Here is a 13,465-nt window from a genome sequence, read left to right on the forward strand (position 1 = left end):
GTTCGACTGGTTAGCGGCCATAGCGAAAAATCTGTCATATCGGCGCATTCGGATGATTAGAATACCAGAATGCATATAATATTATATCCAACGAACAGATGAGACGCAAATGTGAATTTTATTCTATCAAATATAGTACTTACTTTCAACTTTTAAAACGGTGTACTTAATACACTGTTTTACATTTTACAGTCAACACAAAAAATAGCTACAGTACCTAAATAATATAAACATTGAAACGTACGATAATAAATATATCGCAGTGCCTATGACATGATATTGTGGCAAGTGTAACCGATGGCGGCATTTATTTTTCACGGACATTTGCAAAAACAATAATTGCAATCCACCCGCGGACTGCGATGCCGATCAGCTCGTGGTTTCTGTATGTAATTGAGCGTATTTGATTCGTTTTGTCACGGTTCGTGCTTTACTTATACCCCACGTAATATGTACTACGATCTTTGATTAATTATAAACCTTCTTTCAAAATTATAAGATTGTTTCTTGATTGATCACTTCATTAAATGTCTTTCAAATGGAAGAGTATAAATGGGTCAAAACATTATCAAGTATACGCAATCGAACAGAATAGACTTTGATAAACATATCGCCTTACAAACTCATAAGATTTTGTTTCTTAATATTTATAAAAATAAGTATGAAAAACCATCGCAACGTGGGAATTAAAAAAAAATGATGAAATCCCTAATAAACCATGTATTTCAATGATCAATTATTAAATGTAACTCGCAGGTTTGATGGAAACTATAATGACACCTCTGGGATTATTGATTACATATCTATTAATTCAAAACTTACCAAAAAAAAGAATTTTGATTTTCTTTATAAATTGAAAAAGAAAGAAATTATAAGTAGCATATATTCCAACAGTAAAAAATTACTTCAATATTTAAGAAGTACTATTTCGATGAGTGGCTAATTAATTAATATTATTTTACATTTCGTAAATCAAACCCAATTTTCGATAGCATTGTCAAAGTAACAACAAAAGAATAAAACAAACGAATGTATCAACATTATTTTTAAAAGAAATACATAAGAAATGTATTCATAATTAAAATTTAAATTATTTGCTGATAATATCTTAAAAGAGAATTTGTAATTTACAACGTCGCTTATTAAATTTGTCTAGCTAGAAATAATTATAACTTCTGTTTAAATTTTAACAAAAGATTATAGAATATAAAATATCCTTTTCTGACAAAAGACGAAATCTTAACTCCGTTAATTGTCTACAAAGAAGGATTTAAATTTTAAAACGAATGTTTATTTCAGTCAATCGCTAAGTAAATCAATAAGGAATTTTATGTTCAAACGTTTTCCTCCGGCAATTACTTTGATCGTTCCAGGAATCTGTCTACGTGTTTTATATGCCGACAGCGAACTCTTAATTGTACTTTTAGTTCGTGACTTGCATTGCTTACGTTCTAGGCTAGAATTATTATTTTTTAACTTTATAAACACAAAGTAATGAAATACATTCTCAGTTCTAAAGTTAGCAACGCAGTAAGCAGTATATACTTTACTTAATATTATGTGTTTACATGAAAGTTTAAAGTATTTTGTTCAGTGAAACAACGCCGGCGATATATCACATTCTGGCTGCGGTTTCGGGTGCAAAATCTGTCATTCGCAAACATCCAATAATAAACTCTGTGAAGTTTTAATTATTGCCGTGATTCACTGTCGAAGAAACCCAACAAAACCGGGAACAATTCCGAATCCATTCAATTATTCAAACTTTTTAATTAATATTAATAGGAGCTCTCACTTTCAAAAGAAAGAATACTGAAGGCACAGGATAAAAACTCCTTAGAAATCCGCGTTACCCGCAGCTGTGGACTGTAAATTAATGCGAAAACAATAAAGCGTCGGAGTGGCACAGTCCGAAAATAGACAACGAGGAGCGAATAAAAATTAATTCCAAATGGTTATTAGTGCCCGACAACAAAAGTAGGTTGGTGTTGAGCCAGTGTGGGTGAACAACTCCGTAATAAACGTCACGACAAGAGAGATAGGAAATTAAACGAAACTAAAGCGAAGTCAGTCGTGCCAACATCTGGGGGACAAACTTTGGGGAGTTCCTTCACGGATTTGAGTTGGAAAAAAAACACTAAATTAAGAAAGGGAGATTCGTTCTGTTTACTGTTGCTAACAGTGCAATAGTACATTTTCTTACGTGCATGGGGTGATTTTTGAGAGCTCATTTTTGTACGGGCCCGCCAAAGTGACTGCACTGCACCTGATATAAAGTGGAGTGGGGTCTAGTAGAATGTCGACTGACGAGAGATGATTACCCTCGGCAGTCGACACAATTATGTCGGAAACGGTTATACACAGGCTGATCACAGAACGCGACACTTACTTAAGCCACTATCGCAGATTTTAACACATTGTGTTCGGGCGGATATAAAATATATCCTACCACCAGCAAAATAGTTCGTAAATCAATTGTGACTTACCTTTTGGCAGTGGTTCTATAACGACCTTCACAGCTTGTATAGTGGCTAATCCAGACAAGATCCACAACAGAGCCATCGCGCTTCTTACAGAATGTGTCAGTTCATCCATCTTGAGTTTATTCTAAATTACGTATACCACATCGCTTTTCTGAAACAAAGAAGATAATATGTTAGAATTTTAGTGTCAATATTCATTGGTATAGAATAATATATTGGAAAATGTTAGGTGGAGGATAAATCGATTTCTTTCGTGAGTACGTCTAACTTAATTCATTTTTATTTAGCTACGGTTTATATTGTAGATTTTTCATTTTAGTTTATTTTTCACATTTCAAATACACAGTTATACGCCGACTTATTATTGAAAAAAAATGTCCTAAACTCTTTTTTTATTTTTATATAAACTATAAATTTTCATAAATATATTTAATATAAGTAATAATTGATAGCAATTTATTTCTCGATGAAAAACCTTACAGATAACCTTATTTATTGGTGGCACTATCTTAAAATTTTAATATAAAGCGAAAGTAAGAATGATATTCTATTTCTTAAAGTTTGTAGCCATTAACATTTTATTTGACAGTTAATATTGCAAAAGAAACTCAATATTTTTGGAGACAGCAGGTAAAGTCTGGAGCCCTTTTATTGCGTTCTTCACAACTTTAAAAACATCTACATTATTCAGTCTGCATAATGTAGAAAAAAATATTCCCAAAATTGAGACTCTAGATAAAATAATTTGTTATTTATTCTTGATATTTTGTAATAGTAGAACATTTGAAACATTTTACACGTAAAGAAATAATAAGGTAGTGCGAAGAAAACCCAGTTTCTAACATGGCCAACCGTTAATTTTTTGTTGTTATTTATTTATAATTTAATTCCATAATATATAGCGATTTTTGCAAATTAATGAAGATTTTTTCTTAGTATTTTGTCATGAAACAATTTTATGACGATTTTAAAATAAGGTGGGTCAAGCATTCCATAATTTTATGACATTTATTTTAACTTTCAATAGCTTTAATAGTCTCAAAAATATACTCATTTTCAATTTTTTACTTCATTTTAACAAAATCTACAAGAATGGTCGGCATTATTCACTTACGCATTCTTAACAATTTCATTTATAATATGAACATCAGTGCCACCAACAAAAATAATCCGGTAAGAATTTACTCCGAAACATGTAAAAGGTGTTATTTTTCCTTTAGCTTGTTACCTCTCGAATACAACAATATTCAGACGGAGGCGGATCAGTGAATTTAACTTTTTCCAGTTATTATTCATAAATGCAAAGGCGTTAGATATTAGGCGAAATCACTTCACAAGTTGAAGGATCGGATTTGCGAGTTGAATTGGATCTTGTCAATATTACGTCGAGCTTTGGCTGATTCCACTGATGCGATAATGCTTCACTGCCTATTCCATATTTCGTTCAATTCAATTTTCTTAACGTGAAGTGAAGTATTACGGATTAGATAGTTCATATTATATTCATATATTTGGAAGTTTTTTGATATTTTCCTGATCCTATTTAAATTAAGAAGCACCTTATTCAAAATCCAATAATTTTGACACACTACAAAACACTAAAATCTGTCAATTGGGACGCAAATATTACATTAATGAAATTCTATTTCATAAAGAACATTTATATATAATATAATAATAATCCAATTCCATTGACATCATTCCAAGAGAGAGGAGTTACTTTTATCACACCCACCATTCATCATAGTTATTTTATTCCATGACTTGATAGGAGTCATTTTTAAACTATGGATCTTTTGAATTAAAACGCGAATGTCTTTTTATAACATCATCTGAAAACCGAACCTAAACACTCCTCGATTTCATTACCAATATTCAGTAGCAGAAATGACCAAATTTACAAGTATATATAATAAAACAGCGAAATATTCAAACACAAATTCCAGACGTAAACCTACTGTTAATAATCGTATTACATTCACTTCATTATCCCAAGCTGCAGAACAGGTAATCAATTTTGTCCACAAAACACAAACATAATTACTTCCTTTGACGAAACAATAAGTAAAGATGTCTCCTATTCTCTATTGAATATACCGCGACAAAATTAAGCAAATGCGTAAGCCAGTAATAATAGATGAGTGTTCCTAATTGTGCGCCGGGTAAGCCGTGATAATTGCAACATGCATCATTAGTAGTGTGGTAGTTTGTGTGGGATACAGTCTTCCCTCGCTGCCGTAGACTCGTTTACTTTTGGTTCGTCTGAAGCTAGGCTTTGGATACAAAAGAACGGAACGGCATGATTAGTAACTAGAAATTATTTTTGCATTTTTCATTATGCAGTTTTTGCTACTGAAGTCTGAAAGTGAAGGGGTGTAAATGGATATTACACTGTACTTTCCACATGTCATCATTTTAACTAAAATCAATTTTAACTATTTAGTTTCAACTACAATATTGGTACTCAAGAACATTTCTCTCTAACCATATCATTTAAAGTTGGATAATTTTAATACAATTTGCTATATTTCGACGCTTTGCTATATTTGTTCCACCAGCTACTTAATTACCACTAGATATTTAATTTTAAGTAAACCAGACTTAAGTTCTAAAGGTCCCTCCGCTATTTCCATCACAAAATTCTAATTTAAAAGTTATCCACTAGCAACCCTCGTCGATAGAAAATTGATTCCCCTTGAAGACACTTAGGTGTTCATTCGCACGTCGAGAGTGCGAGTCTACACGAAGACATTCTAATTACGGTTGTAGGCGTGTCCAACCTTTCGTCACCTGATTAAAGCATCAAAGATCCAACCTGGATCCGCTCCGTAATTATTTAGCCTCAGTGTGTCACTTTTATACACAGAAGGGGTATTCAGCGCGGTACAAATAAGAATTCATGCGAAATTGACGTCTCATTAGACGCAGTATTTTTTTCTCATTTATGAGATACGTTCAGGGTAGGTTTTTGCAATTACGTCGTAATTACTATGTGCTGACACTTAGTGTTTATATTTGTTTGACAAAATTAGAAATAGTATGTTGTTTACTTAGATGGAATTGTCAGTATACGTCAAAATAAAACTGAGTAGATGGAGCCTGATTTTAGCAAATTTGGAAATATTGCCTTACTTCTAGTAGAACGACATTTTGAAGTCAATGTTAGAAGAAGATTTACGTCATATTAGTCCCTAATAAGACGGCAACTTAAAAAATATTAACGCAAAAGCATTAATCCAAATTCATACATATCTTATACGCGGTAAAAGGTGGTACACGTTTGTGTCAAAATATTGCCTTAGGAAATCCGCTCTGCAGTTTCGTCATTCAGAGCTTGTGCTCTTCAAATCCCATGTAATAATGAGACAAGCCCCAGCCCTTTGAAGAAAATTTTTAATGAAACACCCTAGAAAAGTTATAAAAGCCTCGTCTATCTTTAAACGTAATTGAACCTGGCTGGGCGGCGCTTTTTAACAGATATCCCGGTTTTTGTCACATCACGAAAGTCTTTATACAAGACGCGCTTTACAAATTTTTACATCAGTCTTTTGTTTAATTATTTGTTTACCTTCTTGCCTTGTCTATCATGGTTGATTATAATCAGAGTAACACTGGTCATGCTATGACGACCAACATTTTATCTGCAATTCGAGCAATATGCCATTTAATATACGTACTTACTTCATTATTATTCTCTTCGGTTTTTGAGTCATTTTAGAGCTTAAAATGAAAGTTAAAAATCTATACATCTTGACAGCCTACTATATATGTTAGTAATATTCTAATTCCACGAAATGTAAAGAGAATGCATAGGAATTGATTAAACACGATTATTTCTGTACTTTTATAATAGTAGACATATTTTATACCTTCTAAATCATTGCCCTTCCTTGCTCCGCCGTAGTCGGATGAAACTAGTAAGGTTCTTTATACTTTTCATAAAGTGGCCGTATGTGGATACTATTTAGAGAGGAACGAGGCTTTCGGATTATGCTAGGCGCTTTAGCCAAGTGAACACCTATTTTATGAACCGACACTAAATTCTGAGAGTTCATAAACTGGAATAGTTGCCACTCTAATCAAAATGCTTTTAGAATTTATGTCAATATTTTATTTTATAAATCATTAAAAGCACATAAACAATTTTACAGAAATAACTAAGCGGGTGGGTCATATTAAGTCTCCTACCAAATTAGTGAGTTACTATTAGTGAAGTGTGAAAAAATGTAATTACACCCTCGTCGGGTCATTTACAATAGTTAGCGGCGCGCTCTCAACTCTCGTCATGGCGTAACTACTGTAGAACCGTGTGGGCTGATTTTAATTTTATATTATTGCTTTTGCTCGCGGCTCTGCTTGCATGAAAGAGTTATCCGAGGATTAAACTCTTGTTTTATGTCTTACCGCGATAAAATGGAGCCTAAATTTTAAGTTAGATCCTTAGCCAGATATAGGTGACAACTGCATTAAATTGTACCCTATAGTTTTTGCGTGTACAAACTTACAAATAGACAGACAACATTTTATAAAATATTTTAGTTTCTGTTGCTCTAATAAAATCCCCCGTATGAATTTTCGTCGATATCTGTAATTTTCACAAATTTTCCTGTTACAATTTTGCTATACATGTAGGTATTTTTAATGACTGCCTCGGTGACGTAGTTGTATTGCATGTAGGTATTTTTAATGATATTTTTGGTATCAGCAGTATTTATTATACGTATCACATCATAGGAACATACTAAAAGTGATTGTCTTTATAAATGCGTGATGTTATGTATGTATGTATATGTTATGTATGTATTTTTAATTATTTTGGCCAGTATTTATTAACGTAAAGTAGGTAATTAATAATTCATGTTTTTATAAAGTTGAGTATCTTGTAATGCAGTAGCGTCAGATTATTAAATATAAATAGCGAAAACAAAATCCAAATTAATTTAAACTATAATATTCTTCATTAAATTAAGAACCAACTCATCCTTTTGTCAAATTATCGACGCCATAAAAATGCTGCCCGATCACAGCTGACAGTGGCGCCTTATTCAAGGAATAATCGAACATCTTACAAGCAGATAGTCTGTAGGAGACAAAAGAATATTTTCTAGCCTATTATCAAAATTATAGACGTCGAGAGACAATGCCGGTCTTCACTCAGCTATGTCTTATTTTAATTGCGTCGTCTCAAGAGGTGGTTTGCGTTTTATGACGGAATAATGCTGTGGGCGTTTTGGCTTTATTGTTGTTTCTAAGGAGTTTACGGACCAGTAAGCCCGATTATACTTTTAGATGTTATAATTCATATATCGCATGCAAAACAATAAAGCGAAATAACTCCAAATTCATATTTTTTGGGAGTGAGGGTCCCACATCATGCATGTTTTCTGTTTATTGGTTGACCCCACAACTTTGAAACTACTGAACGGATCTTCATGTAGTTTTAACTAAGGGACTAAGTGGGTAAGATAGATAGCAAGATTTGTTTCATTAAAATCGGTTATTAAAAAGATAAGAAACATTTTTTTTTTATTTGTTGTTTACTTTAAAACTTCTTAAAACTTATTCTCTTCTAACTTGGTGGCGGTTGCATTGCGTGCGCGGTACGACACTCCAGAGTCTTGCGTTCGGAGTCTGGAATTTGTACCTGAAGTAGCGATAAGCTCGCCGACTATCACATCATGGGACGGAACACACATGGCGAAAAGTGTGTGTTTTGGATGCACCTCAGCCTACCCCTTCCGGGATAAAGACGTAATTATGTGACTTTAAACTTTGGTTAGAATTCTTCTACGCGAGGAGCTGCAGGTAGATAGCTAGTCACAAATATAACAATTCACTAAGGTGCAATATAATGTACTCCAAAAGATGCTAAATATATCTTATTCACAGAATTAAAGAATATTATAACGATATAATTAAATTAATAATTACTACTTCAAACTAAACCAATCCTATTAGCGTCAGATTGTATCAAAAGTCATAATCAACATTAATCTTATTACTTTCAGAAAATATAAAATACATTTTTGCTAAAAATATTCTGAGTTTAATCTAGCTATAATATAAGTAATAATCGGCTATAAATGATTTATTGCATTGAAAGCACCGTCCATTCAGAACCATTACCACACGTTATCGAGATGAAATCTTTTTAAATCTCTTTCATAATTACGATAAAAACTCTCATCAACAGCACGTTCATCAATCAACCGCAAGTTTTATAGTAATAACTTTTTGCTATATATAGACTGCACAGTAATATAATATGATTTACATTAATTTAATAATGTTATTTTAATTATCTGTCTCGGTGGCGTAGTTTAATTTCGAGGTCCAGGGTTCGATTTCCGCGTCGAGCAAATTTATCGACAAACGAACATGATCACCTGATGTTATGTGATCTCTAAACGGATGTAAACAATTACAAATTAAGAAGAGAAAAGAGTAGCTTACGCATAGAGGTGATTATTTATGCCCGATACATATTCTTCTATACTAAGATATATTTGCGTATAGCGTGGTTAACATTTTTCAAGGAAGAAGGTTTTCTATATTGACTGTTGGACTCCCAGTTGACGACTCTAAATTCAAATAACTTCCAAATTATTTGCTCATCTTCATAAAGGCTAAAAGCATAGATTTATTAAAGTTATAATAGATTAAAAAATAAGAAATCCAAGATAATCCCTTATAAAATATCTAACGTCTAGAATCAGCGATTTTCATTAAGTTCAGCGTGGATATGCACAAAGGCACAATATAGAGAACACTGACAAATGCAGGTGCTACGGCCACGGCCCTTTGTACAAAGAAATCTAGTGGGCCTGACGCTGGCAACAAAGTGGTTTTATACACATGCGGGCTGGTCACTGGAAGTGTTGCCAGGGAAATTACGCAAGGCGGCGTGGAACACGAAAGTTTTTACATAAAGGTCTGTTAATTTATTTATTTTTTTTATTTTAGATTAGCTATACAATATTATAAGCGGCGATAGCCTAGTTGGGTGTGGAACGGACTGCCAAGACGAATGTCCGCAGGTTCAAATCCCAAGGGCACACACCTCTGACTTTTCTAAAATCATGTGTGTATATTTTGTGAATTTATCGTTGGCTTTAACGGTGAAGGAAAACATCGTGAGGAAACCTGCACATCTGAGAAGTTCTCTATAGGAATTTCGAGGGTGTGTGCAGTCTATCAATCCGCACTAGGCCAGCGTGGTGGACTAAGGCCTATTCCCTCTCAGTAGTAGAGGAGGCCCGTGCTCAGCAGTGGGCAAGTATATAATACAGGGCTGATATTATTATTATTATACAATATTGCTGCGTGATGGAGTGTAATAACAAACATTTAAAAAGTATAGCGTGTTAATGTAGATTTTCTTTTGTTTTGGAATAGCTATCTTTTGTCGTGAAAATAGTAACTGTGTGATAGCAACTTATAATATCAGCCTTTATTATACTGTCGCAGTATTGGGCATGGGCTTTCTTTACTACTGAGTTTAGGCGTTCCCAATACTGGCGTAGGGCGTGTTGGCGAACATACCTTCGAAATTTATAATTGAGAGCGTCTCAGGTATGCAGGTTTCCTCACATGTTTTCCTTCATCATTAAAGCAAGCGATAATACACAAAGAATACTCACATATCTTTAGAAAAGTCAAAAGTGCGTACCCTTGGTTTTTGAACCCGCGGACATTCGTCTCGGCAATCACTTCTGCTCTCAACTATGCCCCGTTTTTATATTTATTTATGAGCCCAGAAATAACTTCTTACTATCATTTTTAAAAAATATAATATTTGGAATATTTTGAGTTTACAATAGAATGTAGAATAGGCCACGGAATATCCTATAACATAAAGAAACCTCAAACAATAATTCCAAAATGCATTAATTTCAAATGCCTTGTTAAATTAATAGTCGCGTATGCTAAACGACCACCCGTGAAATATAAGGATTCAGAAACCTCCTAAGACGCAAGTCCTAATAGCCTTCGACCAATTCAATTTTTAACCAACGAAAATAAACTATGATCCGACGTTAAAATAGTTACTTAGCAACTCTAAAGTACCTGAAGTTTGCGATTTATAATCTAGACCATTATCAGCAGGTCATCCTTACATGACAAAATTTAAGTAACTGCTAATAATATTTTAAACGTATAAAAAAAAATTGCATCTCGCCTTTCTCCTTTTTCTATATTTTACCGGCTATTTCGTTCCTATGAACAAACAAGGATTGTCATTTACCAGGAACAATTCCAGATAGACACTAAGCAGAAAACCACAATAGCACTTTACCCGTAGATTGAACACTTTAACACAAGTCATTCGTACTACACAACTGAAGCAGTCACTTTTATTACTAATATTATAAAACTGTTCAACATTGAAAATATTCAAATATTGCTAACACAATTTATCTTAGACAAGTTCCAGCCAATTTTCCTATACGTCGATACGTCCAGTTGAGCCACGATCGGGAAAACCTGACCAGTAAACGGATTATTACAAAATATTGGCGAATCTCAACATAAGTGGGAGGAAATATTGGCGGAACGTTATAACAAAAATAACAATGTTACTGTAAACTACGTTAGTCTGGTTTTATGTATTTATTTATTGGTAACATTTATATTGACTTAAGATATTGTTATGTTGAATTGAATAGTGTTTATACGTAAGGCTTACTCGTGTCAGGAGAAAGATATAATATAGAAATATAATGTTATTGGCTATATTAAATGTCTCACTGGTTGGTAAAGATTTCCACCGACTCCTCTAGTTTGGGTGGATTAGACTATAATATTTATCATCGGTAAATAAAGCTATTTAAATCATTTTTGTTCATTAAGTTTATCAAATATTTGTCATATAAATTCTAACACAGTAATATATATTGATTAAAATTTTATAAAAATTCAACTAGCTATAAGCTTTTGAATTTCGGTTGAGTGTCAAAAAACAAAAAAATGGCACATTACGCGCACGTGACGTCATCGAGAATTACGACAGGTAGGAAAGAATAAGACAGGGCGACATCCCCTATGCGTACACTCCTGCACATTGCAATATTTCAAATATTAATTACTGCTCATTTCTTAATAAATTAAATAGTTTTCGCAGAGGGGCTTCTCCTTCGTACTATTTGCTATTACATAAAGAATCGTGAAAAACCAAACATAGGAACATACCAAATTGTTTGTCCCTGAATATAAATAGATACCAGTCATAAAGGTCATTTCATATTCATATTTATTATCCATCACGCTCCGAGCAACATAAGGATGTAACCTTTAATAAAATGTCGAAAATCTTAAACATTTCTATATTTCGAAATAATTTCAAATTCATTGAGAATAATACAACGAAACTAAGTAAAATGAAATGTACAATTATGAACGTCGTAATCTTCAAATATCATTTCATTCCGTTCTAAAAATAACTTGCCCAATTCCTTTTCTCAAAGGTCAGCAACACAGACTAATTCCTCTGAGATTGTAGGACTTGATAGTAGTTATCACTCACAATCAGACCACAGGTGAGCCTGCCAGATTGTAGCCTCTTGGCATGATGGCATAGGGGATAAGAAAGTTAGGCATATCAAATACAAATATTAATTTCAAGAAAAAATCCTTCGCTTAAATATATAAACATCAGCCTTGTATTATATACTGTCCCACGGCTCGACACGGGCCTCTCCTGCTACTGAGTGGAATTAGGCCTTACTCCTCCACGCTGGCCTACTACGGATTGGTAGACTTCACACACCCTCAAAATTCCTATAGATAATTTCTCAGATATGCAGGATTCCTCACGATAATGCCTTCATGGTTAAAATGATTCCTTAAAAACATGCGCTAGCTACTACTAGGATACTTCCTGGCGGCAATGCAAAAAAAATCATCATCATTATTAATCTTTAACCTACCAGCCATTTTTCTCATAAAGTCGTCAAACTTTTAATAGTTGCTTTATTTCGGCAACCGAAATAGACGACTTAACGCACCCCGACACACTTAAGGTCTCAAGATTCAAGCCCTAAATGCAGTCGTTACTCAAGATTGGAACCTACTTCCTTTCTAGATCGTTTTTGCAATTAGTTTAAAACTATTAATTTATAATTAACTTGTATTTGCTTAAGGTTATAATATTCGCTGGAGTATAAGTTTGTTCACGGATTATAAGTGCGATAATAGAACGTTTTATTGTCGGCACGTATCCCACTATACCACGTGACATGTGTAAATTAATCTCTCAGCAATCATTCCAGGCTTAAGAATAAAATAGATGAGTAGATAATTAAATAGACAAGAACAAAATAGACAAGTGGATAATTAAATAAAACTTCATAAATAGATGTCAATAAGAAGGAAGGAAACAAACATTTGAACTCATAAACGTCCGCTCTTATTTCAATGCCTTTTAGTCTTCGTCTCTATATTGAAACTTAAGTTTCTTTTAATTAAATTATTTCACTTTTCTCCCATTTCAGGAAGACGCGATAGCTTGCATGTTTGGCACTGTATTGCCATTCCGATATAGTCAACTCGGTAACAGCCAGCCAGCTAGATAACAGCATGCCAGGCACAAAAGAAACTGCCAGATAAAATGGCGGAACGACATAGAGTGCGGCGACGCTCGACATTGCACTTCTAATATTTTTGCCTTTTGATTTGCTTGTGCCGGCGACCCCCGATTGCTTTTGTTTTCCATTTTCAATTAAAAACAGACAAATAAAAAAATTGTGACGAGTTTCAGCGACGATACTAGTCGGGTTTGTTCTCCATTCGTAGAGTTTTCTTTTTTGGTATTTTAGGATAACGGGTAAAAACTAACGTGAATGTACAGTTTAAGATTGACATTAAAAGAAATGTATTTTTATTTAATCTTCTGAGTAAGACTATGCCACTTTCCTAAAAAGGGTAAATAATTTTGGAAATTGACAAATATAATCATAGATTTTAATTTTGCATAACCCCATTCC

At 33.5% G+C, this 13,465-nt stretch overlaps 1 long non-coding RNA gene across 1 annotated transcript in view; it reads right to left on the minus strand.

Moving 5' to 3' along the window:
- Window positions 1–2,492: 2,492 nt before the first annotated feature.
- The window catches only part of LOC119189015, a 74,491-nt gene continuing 63,518 nt past the window's right edge, over window positions 2,493–13,465 (minus strand). The window contains exon 3 of the long non-coding RNA XR_005112210.1: window positions 2,493–2,634. This is a non-coding gene — a long non-coding RNA (uncharacterized LOC119189015). The remainder of the gene's footprint in view (window positions 2,635–13,465) is intronic.

The sequence above is a fragment of the Manduca sexta genome, chromosome 11, assembly GCF_014839805.1.
Source record: "Manduca sexta isolate Smith_Timp_Sample1 chromosome 11, JHU_Msex_v1.0, whole genome shotgun sequence".
NCBI lineage: Eukaryota > Metazoa > Arthropoda > Insecta > Lepidoptera > Sphingidae > Manduca > Manduca sexta.